A 14,597-nucleotide genomic window follows, 5' to 3' on the forward strand; every position below is an offset into this window, starting at 1 on the left:
GTCTCACGCCGGCGCCGGCCGCGGTGCACTCTGGGGAGGGGGCGTGGTCTCCCGGCGCTCCCGGGCTGGCCACGCCCACTCTCCGCGCGCCCGACCCCTCCCGTTTTCTTGGTTAGCAAAGGCTGCTTGCTTTAGATGCGTGCTTTCGCACTGCCAAACAAACTAACAAGGATCCCATGTCCAGAGGACAAGTTAAAAAGCAAGTTGGTAGGAACAACAGGAGAAAGAGAGGTGGCTACTTGGTTGTTTTTCCCTTCTAGTCTGCCTATTGCACGGTTCCTCCCGTCCTGTTTCCCAGTAGCTACCCACCAGAAAGTGCACAATTGTTTTTTTTTTTTTAACTTTTCTTTAATGACTATAAATTTCCAGTGTACAGCTTATGGATTACAATGGCTTCCCCCTCCCATAACTTCCCTCCCACCCGCAACCCTCCCCTCTCCCGCTCCCTTTCCTCTTCCATTTGCATCAAGATTCATTTCCAATTCTCTTTATATACAGAAGATCAATTTAGTATAAAGATTTCAACAGTTTGCACCCACATAGAAACACAAAGTGAAACATACTGTTTGAGTACTAGTTATAGCATTAAATCACAATGTACAGCACATTAAGGACAGAGATCCCACATGAGGAGCAAGTGCACAGTGGCTCCTGTTGTTGACCCAACAAATTGACACTCTAGTTTATGGCGCCAGTAACCATCCTAGGCTGTCGTCATGAGTTGCCAAGGCTATGGAAGCCTTCCAAGTTTGCCGACTCTGATCATATTTAGACAAGGTCATAAAAGACAGAGTGAGGATAGTAAGCAATGATCCTAAGAGTGGCATTTACCAGGTCACTGGAAATGGACCTGCCCTGGAGTCGAAGGATGCCCAGGTCAGAGCCACAGATCTTATTGGCTCTAAGCTGAAAAGCCCTTCACTCAGCCCAACTTCCAAAGTGACCACTGCAGCTGAGGGGATGGTCAAGTAGGGTCAGCAACATTGCAGGCAGAACTGTCAATTTCTTGTTAGAGATGCCACCTGCCTTTACCTGGCCAGCTCTCCTCCCAGGCCAGCCAAGTAATGAAAGTCAACAGAGTGCCTTCCCCTAGGAGGTTCACACCTCCCTTAGGATATACCCCATGTGAAGAGATAGATAGGTCTGGGCCTCTGAATTTACAAGGCCTAAAGCCCACCAGATTATTATCAAGCCCCTTCTATCAGGTTCTATTTGCCTCTCAATCAGAAAAATTACTTGTAGCTTAGACAGCACCTTTCTTAGCTCCTCTAATAATGACTCTGTCCTTTGTTCTAGGCCCTGTCTAGTGCACTTGGGCCTCATTCCTTTGTAATCATAACCTCTACTCTACCACCAATGGCTCTACTCCCAACCTGTGTGTACTGATGGTCCTCTTCCCCACTTAATGCTGTATAATTGTTCAAACCTGGGAAAGTGCACAATTGTTACCTTCAAGGAGTACCCTCGGGCAAAGTATGACTTTCTACACAAACCTCGCCCCCGGGTCCTCTTGTCCCTGGAGACTATTGAAGCCTTATCTAAGAGTTCCTCCTCCTTTCCCCATTACAAAGCCCAGCAGTGATTGTCCTCTCTCTGAAAAGGTTACAGACTTCTCCACTTGCATCCCTGCCCTCCCCACTCCCCAGGGACTCTGTCTCACAGCTATCATTCTTTTTTGATCCTAATCAGCTTCTGAAGTTTGTGCCTTTCACCACGGGAAAGGCGGTAGATGTGATGTTGTTATGACCACTGTCCGGGCAGGTGTGTGGCCTAGAGGGGGAAGCTGCCACCTGCCTCGCTGGCATCCCATAGAACCATATTCTGGTTTGTGTTCTGTTCCACCTTTTTTTTTTTTTAAAGGTTTATTTACTTGAAAAAGATACAGAGAAACCAAGAGACAGATCTTTCATCCACTGGTTCACTCCCCAGATGGCTGCAAATGGCCAGGGCTGGGCAAGGCCGAAGCCAGGAGCTCCTTCCAGGTCTCCCACGTGGGTGCAGGGGCCCAGCATCTGCACCATCTTCCTCTGCTTCCCCAGGCACATTAGTAGGGAGCCGGATTGAAAGTGGAGCAGCTAGGATGGGAACCAATGCCCAAATGGGATGCCAGAGTCACAGGCAGCCGCTTTACCGGCTATACCACAACTTCTGATCCCTGCTATGGCCTGGGAAAGCAGCAGAAGACGGCCCAAGTACGAGAACCCCTGCCATCCACGTGAGAGACCTGGAGTCTGGCCCAGCCCTGGCCCTTGCAGCCATCTGGGGGAATGATGCAAGGACTGGAAGGTGTGTGTGTGTCAGTGTGTCTATGTAACTCTAACTTTCACATGGATAAATAAATAAATCTTAGAGAGAGAAACTACTGGTGCTTTGTACATAGGTTGTCTTTATTTAAATCATTTAAGATAAATTCCCAAAAGTAGAATTGCTGGGTCAAGCACAAAATATATTTTGTTATTAGGTTTTACCAAACTCTCCTCCAAAAAGATTTACCAAATTGCTCTGCTTACAATGCTGCAAGCAAGGATAAGCATAGAAAGTTTGTGGAAAATGCAATTAAAAAATAAGTTTGTGGGGGCCAGCGCCGTGACTCACTTGGTTAATCCTCCGCCTGCAACGCTGGCATCCCATATGGGCTCCGGGTTCTAGTCCCGGTTGCTCCTCTTCCAGTCCAGCTCTCTGATGTGGCCTGGGAGTGTAGTGGAGGATGGCCCAAGTGCTTGGGCCTCTGCACCCGCATGGGAGACCAGGAGGAGACACCTGGCTCCTGGCTTCAGATCGGCGCAGCACTGGCCATGGCAGCCATTTGGGGAATGAACCAACAGAATGAAGACTTCTCTCTCTCTCTCTCTCTACCTGTCACAAAAAAAAAAAAAAAAAAAAGTTTGGGTGCAAAAAAATTGAAATCCGTGCATACAAGGACTCTTCAAACAATTCATGGAAAAAGCATATTATGAAAAAAGTCTGCATGGCTCCTGAAGTTACTTTACATCTGAATAAACCTATCATTTAATCCTATTGTTCTCTGTACTTTTGAAGAGCCCTCACATTAGATTACATAGCCTCTAGGGCCTTTTCTTTGCTTCTGTTTGAACTTTTAACAATCCCTCTTTCTTGGCCACACTCCTATCCAAATGCTTGCCAAGGCGTTACACTCATGTGTAACAGCCATCTTTTCTTTTTTTATCTCTCACGTGGTCCATTACACAGATCTCTGGGGTCAGTTTTGCCTCCCTGAAGACATTTGGCAATATCTTATGAGAGGAGGGGTGGTTCTAATGTCTACTGGGGAGAATGTTTGGTGCAGCAGTTAGGATGCTTGGGATGCCCACATTCCAGATCAGAGCACCTCGTTCAAGTTGCAGCTCCTCCATTTCCCAGCCATCTTCCTGCTTATACACAGCCTTCGAGGTAACAGCTAGTAACTCAGGTACCCATGGAAGACCCAGATTGAATCCTGGCCTCCTGACTTAGGCCTGGCCCAGCCCTGATTGTTACCAGTGTTTGAGAACAACAAATAGAAGATGAGTCAATCTCTCTCTCTCTCTCTCTCAATCTCTCACTCTCTCACTCTCTCCTTCCCTCCCTTTCAAATAAAATGAAAAGAAAATTTAAATGATATGCTTCTGAATAGCCCACAATGCAAAGGATAACATAACCCTATCCCGTCCAAACACTCACAAAAGCAATAATCTGACCAAAAAGGTGCCAGTGTAGAGAACCCCTGGTCTGTTACAAGTAGCTAGCCTCCTGAGTAGTCTCTGCCTTTAATCTCTCCTATGCCAGGCTAAATCACACATCGCTACAAGACTAATGTTCTCAAATTGTGGCCTCAAACTCATCATCACTTTACTCAAAATCTATCCAAGGCCTCCATCCACCAATGCAAACTCTTCAGCTAGCGCTGAAGTCACAGAACATCTTAGCCTGTCAGCCACCACTCCCTTACACTCTACTTCTGCAAACTAGACTGCTATTCTTTGCCTACATCATCCATCCTTCATGTTTTCCCATATTGTTCTTTCTAAAGGCTAACTTCCAATCTTTTGTCAAAACCATAATTACAGCCCATTTTGTGTCCTAACTCTCAGAAAAGGCTCTACCATCTCCCTGATCACAAGACAAGTTTTATTCTTTTTTTTTTTTAATTTTATTTATTTATTTAGACAGGCAGAGTGGATAGTGAGAGAGAGAGAGACAGAGAGAAAGGTCTTCCTTTTTGCCGTTGGTTCACCCTCCAATGGCTGCTGCGGCCGGCGCATCGCGCTGATCCGGAGCCAGGAGCCAGGTGCTTCTCCTGGTCTCCCACGCGGGTGCAGGGCCCAAGCACTTGGGCCATCCTCCACTGCCTTCCCGGGCCATAGCAGAGTGCTGGCCTGGAAGAGGGGCAACCGGGATAGAATCCGGCTCCCCGACCGGGACTAGACCCCGGTGTGCCGGCGCCGCAAGGTGGAGGATTAGCCTGTTAAGCCACGGCACCGGCCAAGTTTTATTCTTTCACATGATTTTAACACACGGTGCCTCATATTGGTGATTTATGTCCTTGTCCTGTTCCTCCCTAAACTGTAAATTCCTTCAAGGAGAGGAGTTCCTTATGCCTTTTCTTATCCTTGCTTGCATTTGACACTCTTCTTTTTCACAAAGAAGGTGCACAGGAAATGTTTGTGATAAGCAGACCAACCAGAACCGAGTCTTTCATATTCGTTATTTGGGACAATTGGCTCAGGCAAGTTACCCTCTCAGGTCTTGGTGACCACATCTGTAAGATGAGCATAAGAATTGAACCTACTTCTTCATAGGATTGTTGTGAGGATGAAGTCATGGATTTAAGGCACTTAGCACAAGACTTTGTACAGAGCTAAACACCTTTTTAATGGTAACTATAATAATGATTTTTTTATTATGTAGCAAGCTCCATATAATGACTTACTTGCCACTGGTCTAGTTGGAAGAAATGGATTGGTAGAGTGGGGCAGAGAAGTTCTTCTTCTTCTTCTTCTTCTTTTTTTTTTTTTTTTCTAATTTTTATTGATTTGAAAGGCAGAGAGATCTCCCATCTGCTGGTTCACTCCCTAAATCCCACAACAGCTGAGGCTTGGCCAGGCCAAAGCAGGAGCCAGTAACTCAATTTCAGTCTCCCACTGGATGATAGGAACCCAAGTACTTCAGTCATGACCTGTTGCCTTCCAGGGTACACCTTAGCAAGAAGCAGGAATTAGGGGGCTGGCGATGTGGCACAGCAGGTAAAGCCACCACCTGCAGCGCTGGCATCCCATATGGATGCTGGTTCGAGTCCTGGTTGTTCCACTTCCGATCCAGCTCTCTGCTATGGCCTGGGAAAGCAGTAGAAGATGGCCCAAGCCTTGGGCCCCTTCATCCACATGGGAGACCCGGAAGAAGGTCCTGGCTCCTGGCTTCGGATCAGCACAGCTTCAGCCATTGCAGCCATTTGGGGAGTGAACCAGTGGATAGAAGACATCTCTCTCTCTCTCTCTCTCTACCTCTCTGTAACTCTGCCTTTCAAATAAAATAAGTAAATCTTTAAAAAAGAAGGAGCTGAATTGGAAGCAGAGCCGGGAACTCGAACCAGGGCAGTCCTATATGCGATGCAGGCCTCTCTAGCAGTGATTAACCTTACTCTGCAGAGAACTTCTTGAGTTGGGCAGGGTAACAGTGAGGGTTGGGAAGTTTGTTGTTTTGTATATGCTGTATAGAAGCTTAAACAAACCTGTGAGGACTGTATCTCACAAGGCCAGTTTGTGAGATTATGTAGGTACTGCTCTGCACAGGGGTACCTGGTCAAGGGATGAGGTAAGGGCCGAAACCGATTCATGTTCTCCCCCCAAGTCCCCCCTGTGGCGGGGCTGCAGTGTCTGGAGATAGGAACAGCAGGAGGGGGAGCCCTCTTCCTTCTTGACACAAAGGCCGTGTTAGATTGCTTGGGGAAATGTTGGAGAGGGGCAGGTCACAGTATAACTGGGAGCTCTAATTGAGTGGCTTTCAGTTGACAAAGACCACATCTCTGACTGCAGAGCTGGGGGCCTCTGCGCCCTGTTACCAGGGACTGTAAGTTTATCATTTCCACATCCGATCATTCCACATCTCCTCCTCCCAGTCTTTCCTGTGACCTCATCCTTTTCTTTTTAAACATGCTGCGATTTCCTCCAATAAAGGCTCTTGTTGATTTCTCTGTCCTCTGGTTTCCCCTGTGACTGGGAGTTGCCTTTTGGAAACGGACTTATCTTTAATTTCATCACTCTTCCTGTGGCTCTACTTAGTTCTCACTACAAAAGTAGTTATTAATAACCACGTTCAGATATATAATTTAAGAATAGTGGGGGCCAGCGTCATGGCCTAGTGGGTGAAGCCACTGCCTGTGACGCCAGCATCCCATGGGGCGCCAGTTTGTTTCCTGACTGTTCTGCTTCTGGTGCAGCTCCCTGCTAATGGCCTGGGAAGGCAGTGGAGGATGGCCCAAGTGCTTGGGCCCCTGCTACCCACATAGGAGACTTAGAGGAGGCTCCTGACTCCTGGCTTCAGCCTGGCCCAGCACTGGGCATTGTGATCATCTGGGGACTGAACCGGTGGATGGAAGATCTCTCTCTCTCCATCTCTGTATCTGTCTCTCTCTGTAACTGTGACTTTCAAATAAATAAGTCTAGCAAAATAAAATAATAATGATTTTTAAATATTCTTGAATAAGGGAATGTAGGCAAAATAAGTATTACAACAGGATCCTATTTGGTCATATGTGTGTGTGTCAGTGCATATGCATATATTTACCTATCATCCATCCATCCATCCATACATACTACTAGAAAAAGTTGGAGACTCTTTACAAAATAATATTTAACAGTGATTGGCCGGCGCCACAGCTCACTAGGCTAGTCCTCTGCCCGTGGCACCGGCACTTTGGGTTCTAGTCCCAGTTGGGGCGCCAGATTCTGTCCTGGTTGCTCCTCTTCCAGTCCAGCTCTCTGCTATGGCCCGGGAAGGCAGTGGAGGATGGCCCAGGTCCTTGGGTCCTGCACCCACATGGGAGACCAGGAGGAAGCACCTAGCTCCTGGCTTCGGATCGGTGCAGCACCAGCTGTAGTGGCCATTTGGGGGTGAACCAATGGAAGGAAGACCTTTCTCTCTGTCTCTCTTGCTCACTGTCTAACTCTGCCTGTAAAAAACAAACAAACAAAAACAGTGATTATCATTGAAATAGCCTGGTATATACTGTAGATGGCAACTCATCAAAACTTTACTATCTTTGACCCAGTACTACTTCTAGAAATGTATCCTTTAAAAATAGTCACCATGTAGGCCGGCGCCGTGGCTCAACAGGCTAATCCTCCGCCTTGCGGCGCCGGCACACCGGGTTCTAGTCCCGGCCAGGGCACCGATCCTGTCCCGGTTGCCCCTCTTCCAGGCCAGCTCTCTGCTGTGGCCAGGGAGTGCAGTGGAGGATGGCCCAAGTGTTTGGGCTCTGCACCCCATGGGAGACCAGGAGAAGCACCTGGCTCCTGCCATCGGAACAGCGCGGTGCGCCGGCCACAGCGCGCTACCGCGGCGGCCATTAGAGGGTGAACCAACGGCAAAGGAAGACCTTTCTCTCTGTCTCTCTCTCTCACTGTCCACTCTGCCTGTCAAAAAAAAAAAAAAATAGTCACCATGTAAACAAAGATATATAGACAAAGGTGCTCATTACTTATAATTTCACAACTGGAAATGGCTCAAGCATTTTTTATTAGGAAATTGTTAAAAAAGAATGAGGGATGGGCATTTGGCATAGCTCTTAAGATTTTTTTTTTTAGGCTGGCACCGTGGCTTAACAGGCTAATCCTCCACCTTGCGGCGCCGGCACACTGGGTTCTAGTCCCGGTTGGGGTGCCGGATTCTATCCCAGTTGCCCCTTTTCCAGGCCAGCTCTCTGCTGTGGCCTGGGAGTGCAGTGGAGGATGGCCCAAGTCCTTGGGCCCTGCACCCGCGTGGGAGACCAGGAGAAGCACCTGGCTCCTGGCTTCGGATCAGCACGATGTGCTGGCCGCGGCGGCCATTGGAGGGTGAACCAACGGCAAAAAGGAAGACCTTTCTCTCTGTCTGTCTCTCTCTCACTATCTACTCTGCCTGTCAAAAAAAATTTTTTTTTTAAAGATTAATTTATTTTACTTGAAAGTCACAGTTACACAGAGGGAGGAGAGGCAGAGAGAGAGAGAGGTCTTCCATCCGCTGGTTGACTCCCCAGTTGGCTGCAACGGGGGTTGGCTGAGCCGACCCGAAGCCAGAAGCAAGGAGCTTCTTCCAGGTCTCCCATGTGGGTTCAGGGACCCAAGGACTTGGGTCATCTTCTATTGCTTTCCCAGGTCATAGCAGAGAGCTGGATAGGAAATGGAGCAGCCGAATCTCGAACCGGCAGGCAGCGGCTGTACCCGCTTCTCCATAGCGCCGGCCCCTTAAGATGGTTTTGGGAGGGCAGTACTGTGGTACAGCAGGTTAAACCACCACTTGTGATACTGGCATCCCATATGAACCCCAGTTCAAGTCTTGGCTGCCCCAATTTCTTTTCTTTTTTTTTTTTTTTGACAGGCAGAGTGGACAGTGAGAGAGAGAGAGAGAGACAGAGAGAAAGGTCCTCCCCTGCCGTTGGCTCACCCCCCAATGGCCGCCGCGGCAGCGCGCTGCGGCCGGCGCACCACGCTGATCCGATGGCAGGAGCCAGGTGCTTCTCCTGGTCTCCCATGGGGTGCAGAGCCCAAACACTTGGGCCACCCTCCACTGCACTCCCTGGCCACAGCAGAGAGCTGGCCTGGAAGAGGGACAACCGGGACAGGATCGGTGCCCCGACCGGGACTAGAACCCGGTGTGCCGGCGCCGCAAGGCGGAGGATTAGCCTGTTGAGCCACGGCGCCGGCCGGCTGCCCCAATTTCAATTCAGCTCCCTGCTAATGTACCTGGGAAAGCAGCAGAAGGTGGCCCAAGTACTTGGGCCCCTACCAGCCGCATGGGAGAACTGGATGAAGTTCCAGGCTCCTGGCTTTGGCCTGGCCCAGCCCCAGCTAGTGTGGCCATTTGGGGAGTAAACCAGTGAACCAGCAGATGGTAAATTTTTGTCTCTGTCTTTCTCTCTGTGTCTCCCTGTCTCTCTCTCTCTCTCTCTTTGTAATTGTCTTTTAAGTAAATAAAAAAAAAAATCTTAAGGAAAAAAAAAGAATGTTGCTTGGGGCACCGACATCAGAATGCCTAGGTTTGAGGATTGGCTCTGCTCCTGATTTCAGCTTCCTGTTAACCACACCCTGTGAGATAGCAGATGATAGTTCAAGTATTTGAATCCCTGCTATCACAAGGATTGAGTTCGCAGCTCTCCAGGACTTCAGCCTGACCCAGCTCCGCTGTTGCAGGTATTAGGAACCGACCATTGAATGAGAACAAGCTTTCTCTCTCTCAAATTTAAAAAATATATATACTATTATAAAATATAATAAAATAATTAGTAGAGGACTAAATCTTGAACTCAAACTTAAAATGTTATGGTCCACTTTAATTAATTTATCCATTTTTTAATAATTTTTAAAGAGATTTTTATTTATTTGACTGGTAGAGTTACAGACAGTGAGAGAGAGAGAGAGACAGAAAGTCTTCCTTCCGTTGGTTCACTCCCCAAATGGCCGCCACAGCCGGAGCTATGCCGATCCGAAGCCAGGAGCCAGGAGCTTCCTTCCTGGTCTCCCACGCGGGTGCAGGCGCCCAAGCACTTGGGCCATCCTCCACTGCCTTCCCGGGCCACAACAGAGAGCTGGACTGGAAGAGGGGCAGCCGGGACTAGAACTCGGCGCCCATATGGGATGCCAGCGCTGCAGACGGAGGATTAACCTAGTGCACCGCTGCGCCGGCCCCTAATTTATACATTTTTAAGTAATGAAAAATTGGTAACAGTATATTGATTATGATGGTTAATTAAATTATACAAATTATATATAAAAATGTATATAATCAGACATTGTTGATAAAGTAAGGAATATTATAAAAGGCATTATGTTCCTTCTGCAAATGTAAAAGTGAGCATTTATCAAACTCTGATGTTAAAATTCTGAGATTAATTTTAAAGAATAAGCACGCATAAAAATCAGAAATAGGCCAGCGCCGTGGCTTAACAGGCTAATCCTCCACCTTGCAGCACCGGCACACTGGGTTCTAGTCCCGGTTGGGGCGATGGATTCTATCCCGGTTGCCCCTCTTCCAGGCCAGCACTCTGCTATGGCCCGGGAGTGCAGTGGAGGATGGCCCAAGTCCTTGGGCCCTGCACCCGCGTGGGAGACCAGGAGAAGCACCTGGCTCCTGGCTTCGGATCAGCGAGTGCGCCGGCCGCAGCGGCCATTGGAGGATGAACCAATGGCAAAAAGGAAGACCTTTCTCTCTGTCTCTCTCTCACTATCCACTCTGCCTGTCAATAAATAAATAAATAAATAAATAAGCAAACAACTTTCTTTAAAAAAAAATCAGAAATAAGCCATTATAATAAAAAACTTCCTACTTATTTATTACTTTTAAAGATTTATTTATTCATTTGAAAGGCAGAGTTAGAGAGGCAGAGAGAGAGAGAGAGAGAGAGAGAGAGAAAGAGAGGTATTCCATCTACTGGCTAACTCATCAAACGGCCACAATGGCCAGAGCTGGGCCGATCCGAAGCTAGGAGCTTCTTCCGGATCTCCCACACAGGAGCAGGGGCCCAAGGACTTAAGCCATCTTCTTCTGCTTTCCCAGACCATAGCAAAGATCTGGATTAGAAGTGGAGCAGCCAGGACTCGAAGCAGCGCCCATATGGGCTGCTGGCACTGCAGGCAGCAGCTTTACCTGCTACACCACAGTGCTGGCCCCCTATTTATTTTATATATATATATATATATATATATATATATATATATATATATGTTATATATATATAGTTATATATATAGTTATATATATATATGTTATATATATAGTTAAAAAAGAATGAGGGGTGGGCATGTGGCATAGCTCTTAAGATTTTTTTTTTTTTAAAGATGTATTTAGTTTACTTGAGGGAGGAGAGGCAAAGAGAGAGAGAGAGAGAGAGAGGTGTCTTCCATCCACTGGTTCACTCCCCAATTGGCTGCAGTGGCTTGAGCTGAGCAGACTCGAAGGCTATACATGTATATGTATATGTATATGTATGTGTATATATGTACATATATATAAATACAAACACACACACAATGACAAACTCATTGATGTGCCTCTCACTGCAGATTTATTCTCTGTAAACACGAATTCTGATCAATTCTATTTTCTGAAAATGTATCTGGAACAGATAACGAGGTGGCTGTCCAAGCAGAGCCCCATGTTCAATTCAAACTTGTACTGTTGATAGTGGTGGTACTAGAAAAACCACATTCATGAAACGTCCTTCGGCCAGTGAATTTGAGAAGTACTCATACGGAGCCGTGTTGGATGCTGAGGTCCAGCCTTATGTTCCACACCAGCAGAGGACCTATCAAATCCAACATATGGGATATATAGCTGGCGGGATAAAAATTGGTGGACTGAGAGATGGCTATTAGAGCCAAGCCCAGTGTGCCATTACTATGTTTGGTACAACAGCAAAAGTTACTTACAAGAATGGGCCCAACTGGCATAAAGATCTGGTACAGATATGCAAAAACCCCCATCATGTTTGTAGCAACAGAGTGGCTATTAAGAACAGTAAAATGAAGATAAAATCTATTGTCTGCTGCCAAAAGAAGAATCTTCAGTAGTATGACATTTCTGCCAAAGTAACCATGACTTGGGAAAGCTTTCCTCTGGCTTGCTAGAAAGCCTGTGGGAGACCCTAACTTGGAGTTTGTTGCCATGCCTGCTCTTGCCCCACCAGGGGTTGTCATGGAGCCAGCCGGAACAGCACAGGCTCTACATGATTTAGAGCTTCTTCAGACAGCTGCTCTCCTGGATCAGGATGCTGGCCCGTGAGAAAATGATTCTGGAGCCAGGCATCAGAGTCCTAGCTTTATAGGCAACTGTCCTGTGATGTCAGTGGTGCAGCTTGTGTGCTCTGTATTATCTAACTAAGCAGACCATGTGCTTCATCTTTGGAATGCTGAAAGACATGAATGGGCTTTTGAGGGAATGTGGCAGTTTGAAAAATACCTTCATATTTTGGACTTACATATTTATCTATTTTGGAGAGCAGTCATTTCCTTCTTGCATTTTATTTTATTAAGACAGGTGTTTTTTTTCTAGTAAAGATTTTATTTATGTATTTGAGAGGTAAAGTTACAGACACAGAGAGGTAGCGACAGAGAGAGAGGTCTTCCATCCACGAGTTCACTCTTCAAAATGGCCACAACGGCCGGATCTGGGCCAGTCCAAAGCCAGGAGCCAGGAGTTTATTCCTGGTCTCCCACATGGGTGCAGGGGCCCAATAGCTTAGGCCATCCTCCACTGCTGTCCCAAGCCATAGCAGAAAGCTGAATCAGAAGAGGAGCAGCCAAGACACAAACCAGCACCCATGTGGGATATGGGTGCCATGGCAGAGGCTTAACCTACTGCGCCACAGCACTGGCTCCACCTTCTTGAGTTTTTTTTTTTTTTTTTAAGATTTATTTATTTATTTGAAAGAGTTACACAGAGAGAGGAGAGGCAGAGAGAGAGAGAGAGAGAGAGAGAGAGAGAGAGAGAGGTCTTCCATCCGATGGTTCACTCTCCAATTGGCCACAACGGCCAGAGCTGTGCCAATCCGAAGCAAGGAGCCAGGAGCTTCCTCCGGGTATCCCATGCAGGTGCAGGGGCCCAAGGACTTGGGCCATCTTCTACTGCTTTCCCAGGCCATAGCAGATAGCTGGATGGGAAGTGGAACAGCCAGGTTGTGAATTGACGCCCATATGGGATGCCAGGGCTTCAAGCCAGGGCGCTAACCCACTGCACCACAGCACCAGCACCTTACCTCTTGAGTTTTAAATATAACATTGCTACATCACAATATTGAGTGGTGAAATCTTGTTTGTTACAGTCATTCTCATACTTTCATTTAAAATCTGAATAATATTGTGTTTCAAATATTTTTTAAAATTCTATTTTCTTAATGTCTATCAAAAGAGAAACATATCTGTTATGTTTACAACAGTAGCTTATCAAGAAAGAACTTTCTTGAGCAATGAGAACTAAATCCTTTTTTTATAATTATAATGAGTAGAAGACTTCTCCATAAACTAGCTTCTAGCCCTGCGCAGTTCAAATCTTGTTCTTCTATAACCAATATACTTCAGTGTTGGACACCATAGGACTATTCTTTACATCCTATGCCTTCATATCACATCACAGTTTAGCGATCCCATGGGCAAAGGGAGATTTCCTGGAAGACAATCTTAAATCTTACATCTGGGCCGGTGCCATGGCTCACTAGGCTAATCCTGCAGCGCCAGCACCCCGGGTTCTAGTCCCGGTCGGGGCGCCGGATTCTGTCCCGGTTGCTCCTCTTCCAGGCCAGCTCTCTGCTGTGGCCTGGGGGTGCAGTGGAAGATGGCCCAAGTGCTTGGGCCCTGCACCCACATGGGAGACCAGGAGAAGCACCTGGCTCCTGGCTTCAAATCAGCGCGGTGCACCGGCCGCAGTGGCCATTTGGGGGGTGAACCAATGGAAAAAGGAAGACCTTTCTCTCTGTCTCTCTCTCTCTCACTGTCCACTCTGCCTGTCAAAAAAAAAAAAAAAAAAAAAAAAAAAAAAAAAAAAAACTAAAATCTTACATCTGGTCATCTAGATCTTGCATCTCCTTGACCAGGAACACCTAGAGCAGGAGAGTCCTCTGTCCTGGGACCTCAGTTTTGGAGCGCTCATCTCTTATTCTGGCCATACCCCTCCTAACAGAGCAAGATCCACTGGGTCACACAGACATGCCCTATGAAAGCCTACATTCTGCCTTATAGACCACATAATCTGGACAGCAGAAAACTCTGGCATTTTCAAGGTTTGGTGAACTGAACTGTCTTCCCAAGAGTGGGCACTTCTGCCAGTGTTTGCACTCTCAGACTGAGGGAATGACCAACGGGTAGTTCTCTGCAGGGACACGGGCACAGAGCTTGGACACGCAGCCGGGAGGGTCCACATGTAACTGTGAGCGTGGGAAAGAGCTGGGAAGGGCAAGGGATGAGTGGGCTGCAGATCATCTTTTCCTGTGCCACCAAATTCTAATACGGACTCCAAAGAATCTGAGTACTCCAAATTCCAGCCTGGTCTCCTAGTCAAGGTAGGTGATGAAACGCATTTTACTCAACAGTTTCTTAGCTTGGTTTATGATATTTAAGTACTTAGATGTATGGTCAGTTGGCTTCCATTTGTACTTTTGCCCAGGCTAAGAACACATTTGGAAGTGAAGTGGATATCCCTTTTAGTATTCCACTAAATACTAATATTTAGTATTACTATACAGATGCCTGGATTGCTAATAGCTCTACCTAGACGCCTGCAGTGGTTTAACTTTGGTGCAAGTTCAACCCTGTTCAACACCACAGTGGTTTATGAAGTTAAGATAGAGCAGTAGACTCACCTGAGCAAATCTGTCTCCCAGCACATCCCAGGAATAAGGGTCTTCACTCAGA

General features: G+C 47.1%; 1 protein-coding gene and 1 pseudogene across 1 annotated transcript in view; both read left to right on the plus strand.

Moving 5' to 3' along the window:
• The window catches only part of HEATR4 (HEAT repeat containing 4), a 161,138-nt gene that overhangs the window by 145,946 nt on the left and 595 nt on the right, over positions 1–14,597 (plus strand). The window lies entirely within an intron of this gene.
• LOC133751676 (GTP-binding nuclear protein Ran-like) lies at positions 177–11,973 on the plus strand (annotated as a pseudogene).

This window comes from Lepus europaeus, chromosome 22 (genome assembly GCF_033115175.1).
Source record: "Lepus europaeus isolate LE1 chromosome 22, mLepTim1.pri, whole genome shotgun sequence".
NCBI classification, from domain to species: Eukaryota; Metazoa; Chordata; class Mammalia; order Lagomorpha; family Leporidae; genus Lepus; species Lepus europaeus.